General features: G+C 44.5%; 1 pseudogene; it reads left to right on the forward strand.

Annotated features, from left to right (window-relative positions):
• Positions 1-6,389: 6,389 nt before the first annotated feature.
• LOC125931373 (Y-box-binding protein 1-like) overlaps positions 6,390-9,939 on the forward strand; it is a 13,647-nt pseudogene continuing 10,097 nt past the window's right edge.

Here is a 9,939-nt window from a genome sequence, read left to right on the forward strand (position 1 = left end):
CCCCCGACACTGCCGAGTCGGTCAGGATGTCGCGCAGCTTTTTCTCCAAGTCACCCCAGGACTCGCACATCTGCATCAGGTAGAACTGTGGGCTGACTCCATTTCGAAGGATTTGCTTATTGAGGAACTCCACAACTTCCTTCTGGAAGAAGCCACAGGTTGGATCATTAAAATTCACAGCCATCTTACTCAGAGCCTTCTCAGACCTGCTTCACCTCCGAGAGCTGGGAGCAAGAGGATATAACCTATGACCTTGACCTCTCTTCTCCACAGTTACTATGTCCCTCCTGGATGGCAAGTCGAATGCCACCTAGTGGAGTGAGGGTTCAGCTGGCTGTCCAGGGAGCCACCCCCGCCCCAGCAGCTCTGGGGCAAAGCCTGAGGGGAGTGACTGGATTTCACCACTAGGGGGTGGATCCGAAGATGAAGAAACAGAGCAAAGCAATGTGCTTTCCTCGGGCTGCCCCACCTGGTAGTAAATACACACACACACACACACACACACACACACACACACACTAAATGGGCCTGGGCAATATTAATTGAACAACTACACTGTCTTTCAGCAGGCTGCCACTGGCTTATAAAATATTTGAAAGCAGGGAATCTGTCACCCTTAGCAAGCAGCTAAGCCACCCAGCAGAAACGTGTTAATTATGTTTGATTGGTATATTTCACAGGTTATGTCAACCTGCTCCCGCTGGACACATTTCTATTTCACCAACGGAGAGCCTGTTCCGGCAGCCTAAAATCTGCAAGTCCTAATATGTGTAGTAGTTGAAAAAGAAAAAAAAAAAAACCCACATTCATTAACTCGCTTTTGAGAGCCAGGCGGTGTGTTAGGTGGTCAGGAGATACAAAGATCGGTGAGACACCGCCCGTGCACGACGGAGTCCACTTTCTAGTATAGTTTTGAACAGATAAACCTATTAAAAATGAAATCCACAACTCAGAAAACAGCTTCTCAGCACCATCATTATTAAAAGCGAATATTTCTCTTGTTCTTGACAGATGTGTCTCACGTATAAGACTGATCCCACTGCCCATAGTTGAGCAGGAAGTCATGCCTTAAAGGAGGAACTAGGCAATGCATTTCCGTATTTATCAGAAACTGCACTGCTTTTCTTTTCTTTTCTATTCTTTTCTATTCTTTAGTTCTTATTTAAATTCAAGTTAGTTAAAATATAGCGTAATACTGGCTTCAGGAGTAGAATTCAGTGATGCATCACTTCTCTATAACCCCCAGTGCTCACTGACGTATAGCACCCAGTGTTCATCCCAACAAGTACCCTCCTTAATGCCCATCGCCCATTTAGCCCCTTCCCCCACCTCTCCCCCCGCCCCGGCAACCCTCAGTTTATTTTATTTAAGAGTCCCTTATAGTTCGCTTCCCTCTCTGTTTTCATCTTATTTTTCCTTCCCTTCCCCTGTGTTCATCTGTTTTGTTTCTTACATGCCACATATGAATGTTTGAAATCATATGGCATTCGTCTTTCTCCGCCTGACTTATTTCCCTTGGCACAGTTTACTCTAGTCCCATCCATGTTGCTGCAAACGGCAAGATTTCATCCTTTTTGATCGCTGAGTCATGTTCTTTATCTTCTTTAGCCATTTGTCAGTTGATGGACATTTGGGCTCTTTACAAATGTTGGAAATTGTTGACAGCGCTGCTATAAACATTGGGGTGCGCGTGCCCTTTGAATCGGCGTTTTTGTATCTTTCGGATAAATGCCTGGTAATGCAATTGCTGGGTCATAGGGTAGCTCTATTTTACATTTTTAAATGTTTATTTTTGAGAGAAAGAGAGAGGGTGGGAGGGGCAGAAGGAGAAGGAGGCAGAGAATCCAAACACTCTTAGTGTTGTACCTTCTATAAGTTTGAATAAAGATAGTGACTATGGTTAATTCTATATGTCAACTTGACTGGGCCACAGGGTGCCTAGTTATTTGGTTAAACATCATTCTGGGTGTTTCCGACGAGATTAACATTTAAATTGATAGACTTGAATGAAGCAGATTACTCTTTCTAGTGTGGGTGGGCCACGTCTAATCAGTTGAAGGCTTCACTAGAACAAAAATAATAACCCTCACCCGAGTAAGAGAATAACTCCTGCCTGATAGTCTTCAAACTGGGATACCATTTTTCTTCCTGCCTCTGGACTCAAACTGAAATATCAGCTTTCTTGTGTCTCCAGCCTGCTAGCCTTGAGATTGGAGCTACACCGATGAGTCTCCTGGTTCTCTGGCCTACAGACTCACACTAGAACTAAACTATTGGCCTTCTTGGGTCTCCAGCTTGTCAGTTGGCCCTGCAGATCTTGGGACTTTTCGGTCTCTATAATCACGGGAGTCAATTCCCTATAATACATAAACTAATCGCTGCGTAAGTGAAAAAAACGTACCATGACATGTATTCGTAATTACAGTATGGATACAGAGAATTCTCATTGCCCTAAAACTCCTCGGTGCTCTGCCCATCCATCCTCCCCTCAAACCCTGGAAACCACTGAGCGTTTTAACAGTCTCCGTCGTTTTGTCTTTTCCAGAGTGTTACATAGCTGGAATCACACAGTATGTAGTAGCTTTTCCGATTAGTCATATGCATGGAAGTTCCCTCCGTGTCTTTTCACACGTGGCTTGATAACTAATTTCCTTTGAGGGCTAAATACTATTCCGTTGTCCGGACGTACCACCATTTACTCAACCATTCACCTACCGAAGAACAACTCGGTTGCTTCTAAGTTTGGGCAATTCTGGAAAAAGTGGCTGTTAACTCTTCACAAGTGCAGGATTTCATGTGGATGTACGTCTTCCAGTTCATTTGGGTATATAGCAAGGAGGGTGATTGCTGCGTCACAGGGTCAAAGCATGTTGAGTTTTAGGAGAAAATTCCCAACTGTTTTCCAGAGTGGCTGTACTACCTTGCATTCTCATCAGCGTTTGGTGGTGTCACTGCTCCGGATCATACCATTCTTTGCTTTTGGTTTTATTTTTTTCATGTTTATTTATTTGTGAAAGAGCGTGCAAGCGAGGGAGGGGCAGAGAGAGGGGGACGGAGGATCCGAAGGGGGCTCCGCACCGACGGCGATGAGCCCAGTGCGGGACTCGAACTCACGAGCTGCGAGACCATGACCTGAGCTGAGGTCGGACGCTCGGCTGAGCCATCCAGGTGCCCCCAGATTATAGCCACTCTTAATAGTGGGTAGTGGTATCTCACTGTTGTTTTAATTTGCATTTTCCTGGCGACATGTGACATGAAGCATTTTTTCACGTGCTCGTTTGCCACCTGTGTATCCTCTTTTGGTGAGGTTTTTTGTTCAAAGTCTTTGACCTATTTTTTAATCAAAACACATTTTGTTTGTCTTGTTTTCTTATTTTTGAGTTTTAAGAATTTTTTGCACCCTGGGGCGCCGGGGTGGCTCAATCGGTTCAGCGTCTGACTTCGACTCAGGTCATGATCTCACAGTTCATGGGTTGGAGCCCCGCGTCAGGCTCTGTGCTGACAGCTCGGAGCCTGGAGCCTGCTTCGGATTCTGTGTATCCCTGTCTCTCTCTACCCGCCCCCTCTCTCTCAAGAATAAATAAACATTAAGAAAATTAAGAATTTTTTGCAAACTTTTGGATAACACTCTTTTGCCAGACGTCTTTTGCAAATATTTTTTTCCCAGTCTGTGGTTTGTCTTCTCATTCACTTGGCGTCGTCTTTTGCAGAGCACAGGTTTTTCATTTTAATGATGTCCCACGTAGCAGTGATTTGTTTCGCGGACCTGTCTTTGGTGTGGTATCTGAAAAGTCATTGTCATACCTCAGGCCATATAGGATTTTCCTATGTTATCTTCTGGTTTTTATAGTTTTGTGTTTAACCTTTAGGTTTGTGATTCATTTTGAGCTGAAGGTATAAGGTTTGTGTCTAGATTCATTTCTTGGCATGTGGATATCCAGTGTTCCAGCATTATTTTTGGAAAAGATTACCTTGGCTCCATCATATTTCTTTTGTTCCTTTGTCAAAGATCGGTTGACTATATTTACGTGGGTCTATATCTGGCCTCTCTATTCTGCTCTGTTGTTCAATTTGTCTATTCTTGTCTATTCTTTCGTCCATACTACCTTGTCTCAGTTATTGCCTTGATAGTAAACCTTGAAGTCAGATAGCGTCAACCCTCCGACTTTGTTCTCCTTCCATATTACGTTGGCTATTCTGGGTCATTTTCGTCTCCATATAAAGTTTAGAATTAGCTTGTCAATATCCATAAAATAACTTGCTGGGATTTTGATTAGAATTGCACGGAATCTATAGACCAAGTTGGTTGAAACGATCATCTTGACCATATCGAGTCTTCCTATCCATGAACCTGGAGTATCTTTTCACTTATTTAGTTCTTCTTTGATTTCATTCATCAGGGTTTTGTGGGTTTCCTCATATGATCTGTATACATTTTATTAGATTTATACCTAAGTATAAAAACTTAGGTATACTCAAGTATACTCATGTCCTAGTACTTGGGAAGTGCACTGGCCGGTTATTTTCTGGAATGTCCCTCAACTCGGACTTCTCACACGTTTTCTGATGATTAGACTGAAGTTATGCATTCTTTGGAAGACCGCTATGAGGTGGGGATGCACCTTTCTCAGCGCATCATGTTGGGGGTACATGGGGGTACATGAGGTCTCTGTGTCTCATCACTACTGACTGTTAACCTTGATCAGTTGGTTAAGGTAGTGGCCGCCAGTTTTCTCTACTATAAGGTTACTACTGTTCTCTTTGTACGTAATAGATGTCTTGGAGAAGGCATTTTGAGACTGTACAAGTTCATTGTTGCTGCACAAAACTTTGCCCGCTAAGGTTCACATCCTTCAGTGGATTTTTCTAGCAACAGTTACCACTGGGGTGGGGGGAGGTTTAAGAGTGATTTTCTATTCTTCTCTTTCCTTCTACCTGTGTTAAGTATATTTTTCTGCAAGGAAGGGTTGTTGCTTTTTCAATTATTTACTTATGTCCGCGTGGACTCATTGGATACGTACTCTACGGATTATAATCCAGTATGACTGTTATTTATTTTATCGTTTAACTTATTCCGTTTGTAAAGCCTAAAATTAAGGCCTACTATGATGTGCTGCCTCGAGACCTGGTGACATCGGGAGAGCCTCCAATGGCCTAATCACAGTCGTCCTCCTCGTTCTGTTCCTGAGATAAATCCCCTCACCAAACAATCCTCCTTATCAAGGGGCGCAGGCACCGTGCCTGTTTATCCTGCAGGAGAGGGTTTCAGTTCCTGCCAAACCACGGAATTATTCAAACAAACCAATCACATCCTCCTGCGGGGACCAAGGGTCACACAACCTTCCTCCCACAGACCCCACTAGTTGGCTGTGCTCCCAAGCACAACACCCTTGTGTCCTCCTATGGCATGTGGGACCCTACCACCCCACCCCTCCCCGGGCTGTGATGGTAGGTGACTGATAGAGTTCTGTCAATCTCATCTGTCCAGTGTTGGATATCGTGTGTTTGGCCATCCCCACACCACTAGGGCAGGAATCCTTCTCTCACCAATCAGGTGAAGAGGAAGAGATTAAAACGTGGCATGTCAAGCCCCTAGGCATTCTGTCAGGTTGTTCCTGTACTCTTTTGACTTGCAGAAGTGGTTGATTCTTTGGCTGGCAGAGAAAATACCAGAGGAGCCTGGGATATCTTGTGATGCCAGTAAATAAGGGCTTCTTTGCATTTCATAAGAGAAAACTGTGGGCACCTGGGTGGCTCTTGATTTCAGCTCCGATCATGATCCCGGGGTGTCGGGATCGAGCCCCACGTCGGGCTCCGCACTAAGCTGAGCGTGGAGCCTGCTTGAGAGCCTCTCTCTGTCTCCCCCTCGGCCCCTCTCTCCGCCTCGCGTGCTCGCTCGCTCTCCAAAACAAAAATCAAAATTAAAAAAGAAAAGAAAAATGAAAAGAAAACCACAAACCCACAGTTTCCTCACCCCTGCCCCAGACTTTGGCAGTTTCCAAAATTCTCTGCCTGTAATTCTCTGTCCACCGTACCCATCTTCGTACCCCTTACTTTAATTATAATTCTCGAAGAACTTTTGCAACGGCAATACTAAGTCCTTGCTTCCCAGAAGGTACCAGACTTTTTCATCACATGGCGTCTACTAACAATTGCGTTTATAACACATTACAAATCTCCTCTGTGTGTTCCATTAAACTGCCGGATTCTCCACATATGGTGCCTCCCCATGGAGGGCTCTGTTGGGCTGCTCGGTAAGTCACACGAAGTCATATACAGTAATCCTCATTTCACCAGCTACAGGCTCCTAGAGCAGCAGTCACTCCTGGGAAGCCGGGACTCATTGCGGGAGACAAAAGAGAGTCTCAACCCTGATATTTCAAACATGCATGTCGGAAACTTTCACACGAAAGAAACTACACGACGACTATGAGCCACCTGGCATCTGCTACCCGTACGCAAAAGGGCAGCTAACTGTGGAGAGTCTTTCCAGCCTAAAACAAGTGTACTTTTTGTTTGCTTGTCTATTTTGTATCTGCGGCTTCAGGTGGCTGACATGTAAAACCCAAAGTGAAATTCCATCTTATTTTTGTTTTAATTTTTTTTAAAGTTTATTTCTTGAGCAAGCGAGAGAGAGAGAGAGAAAATCCCAAGCAGGCTCTGCACCGTCAGCAGTGAGCCTGACGCAGGGCTCGAACTCACGAATCGTGAGGGCACGACCGCAGCCAGAATCAAGAGTCGGATGTTCAAGCGACTGAGCTCCCCAGGCGTCCCTGAAAATCCATAATGGAAAATTGTACATTATGAGAAGTGACTGTTATGTAACAAAACGGACCATAAAAACATTACTTTTGTTAAAGTGTCGGGGTTGCAAGCGTTATTTTTCTTTAGTTTTAATAACAGGCTTGTGTGTTATTGAATGTGATTGAAAAACACGTAGCAAAAAGTATACTTCAGAAGACAAGTGTTCCCTTAAAGCTGTCGTCTTAGCGAAATACACACTTTCCAACCATTGTGCTATAGATTCGAGATCCTTTTAGAACTCCTTTTTGAGAAATGTCTTTGGAGTAAGTTTATAAGCCACCTAAGAAAAAAATGGGATCACTATTTTCATAGTCTCCAACTATTTGTTTAAATCAAAATCACACTCCCTGGTTTACTCACCCACTTTATTCACAGCCTTGACTCTACATTTTTGCTGCTTCTAAAAATAAAGTTGAAACTCCCCTCACTCCTCAAAAATCGTACTACCATTCAGTCTATTCAAACAACCTGGGACAGACTCCGTAAGATATCGCAGCCAACTTCTAAAATAGTCCACGTTTCCTTTACCATCTGGCATTTAAAAATGTACATGTACCGTTGTTCCCTCAACCATCCCATCCGATATTGGACTGATTTCCCCCCTCCCGTAAAAGGTAACAAAGAAATTCACATTCGTTTTCGCAGGATATAAATTTACTGAAACTGAGATAATAATTGGGGCACCTGGGTGGCTCAGTCGGCTGAGCGTCTGACTTCAGCTCAGGTCACGATCTCGCGGTTCATGAGTTCAAGCCCCGCATCAGGCTCTGTGCTGACAGCTCAGAGCCTGGAGCCTGTTTCAGATTCTGTGTCTCCCTCTCGCTCTCTGCCCCTCCCCCGCCTGCGCTCTGTCTGTCTCTCAAAAATAAATGAAAACTTCAAAAAAAATTTTTTTTGAACTGAGATAATAATCAATTTCCTCACAAGCTATCAGTCTTCCCTCAACCCTCAGCACGCTGCTTGACACGTAGTACGTGTTGAATAAACGTTTACCCGCAAGGCAATACTTGTGTGAATAAATGATAATTTCTCCCCAGATGTTGACTTCCACCATTTATCAAGAGCTCAAAGTGTCAAAACACGTGGACATCTGTCTACTATTCTCCCACCGGCCTAATGGCCATTTACCAAAACGAAATGATCATGTTTCACAATTTCACTTGCATTCTTTTCTTCTTCAATCAAACCTCGCCAGGTGTATATGACAGAGATTGCTTCCGACACTCCGACCAGCCAAGGCAATGAGCAGCCACCTTCAGGCGAACGGACTGTCGCCCCGTGGCAAGATAAATTTCAACTCTTGGCCCCGCATCCAAAACATCAGTAAGGATCCTGACTCCCTAGTTTTCTTTGGGAAACAAAGGAATCAATCAGAGTAGACGGATTTCTTTACTTTTAGATCCTCCTTTCCCCTGTGCTGTTATCCCAAGGAGGCAGGGGGAGGACAAGTTCACATCCATAATATTCGCATACAAATTTTTGCCCTCGTTCTGGTTCACATTAGGCATAAGGAATCAAGAAGATGCACTACTGAATCTCTCCTAGGATAACCGACCATCTGGTCCGCCTAGGACTGAGGGGCTTCCCAAGACACACTTTCAGTGCTAAAACTGAACAATTCCAGGCAACACAAGATGGTTGGTAACCACTTTCCGTATCCAAATCTACGAAGGTCGAAGACATTTTTTCAACCAGCTTGCAAACTTCTCAAACACCTCAACCATGCCATATGGGCAGACTTCGGCACTCGACAGGTACCGTTTGATGAACAGACTGAAGAGTCCAAAAGGCTTTGGGAAGCAGAAACTATTCACCAATTGTTAAAAGAAGATCTTTGGCATCCAAGTGATTTCCTGGGAGGGTGGGTCTGAAAATAAACAGGCCATAGGAAATGCTGCTCAAATTCTATCTTTCTATAGCTCTTGGGTTCATTAAACACCACAGTGATCTCTATCCTACGTTGACCCCACACGCACTGGGTATTTATTACGTACTAGGTCTCCGATAACCAAGGAAGGAGACAGTCCAAGGAAGGAACTTGCAGTCTATTACGGGACCCATAGAAGTCGACAATTTCCAATGCACTGTAATAAATGCAGCTCTAGAAATACGCTCAGGTAAGTATCCGCTAAGATTGTCGTGTTCTTTCACAATTACGGAGAGGCATTAAAGATTTCCAGGTAGGTGAGGGTGATGTGCTCAGATTTGCTTTTGGGAAAGATCAGGGTAGGGGCACCTGGGTGGCTCAGTGGGTTAAACGTCTGACTCTTGGTTTCGGCTCAGGTCAGGATCTTGCCGTTCGTGAGTTCAAGCCCCATCAGGCTGTGAACTACTAGTGTGGAGCTGGCTTGGGATTCTCTCCCTCTACCTCTCAATATGCCCCTCCCCCGCTCGCGCGCGCGCTCTCTCTCTCTCTCTGTCTCTCAAAATAAATAAATAAACTTAAAAAAAAAAAAAAGAATGAAAGGTCAGGCACCCGGTGTGCTATGCTCTTCGGCATTTATGGTATCACATTAGCTCAATTTCTATCCATTCGCCAAGCTCAGCGGGCAGTCACCAGGCAAACCACGGCCCCCATTTGGTTAGTCAGTATCGCAACATGGTGACCGTAAAATAGAAGTTATAGTTCACTTCGTTGACTCTACTAGGTCTTTTCCATTGCTTCCATTTCAGGAAGTTTTACATCTAGAGATTCTTCCCTTTTTCTCTTTCCAGGTCTCATCCCCCAGAGGCAGGATCACTGTAGGGTGCTTGCTAGCCGTTTGCAGATGGAAACAAATCACAGCTGGAGTCCCGGAATGCAGCGGTTCCCTGAAGATTAGCTGAGGCTTAACATTACTTTGGGAACCGGATAATGGGGGTATAAGAAAATACGAAGCTGTGAATTTAATCCCAGGTGGCTTCAGTCCTATGTCTGCTACAGCACTCACCTCGAATTTTCCACGTTCAAAAGGGTTTTGTCACCTAACGAAAGTTGGTAGGCTCCTTCCGCCTCTACCTGAGCCCCTTCATCACGCCATCACCAAGTCAAAATGCCACAAAGACTGGTTTTCTTGGACTCCAATACTACTGAAACAGGGACCCTCATCTTTTGTTTTTACAAGCCAGAAATCCTTAGTCTCGTTCTCTCTGTGC

This window comes from Panthera uncia, chromosome X (assembly GCF_023721935.1).
Source record: "Panthera uncia isolate 11264 chromosome X, Puncia_PCG_1.0, whole genome shotgun sequence".
Lineage (NCBI taxonomy): Eukaryota > Metazoa > Chordata > Mammalia > Carnivora > Felidae > Panthera > Panthera uncia.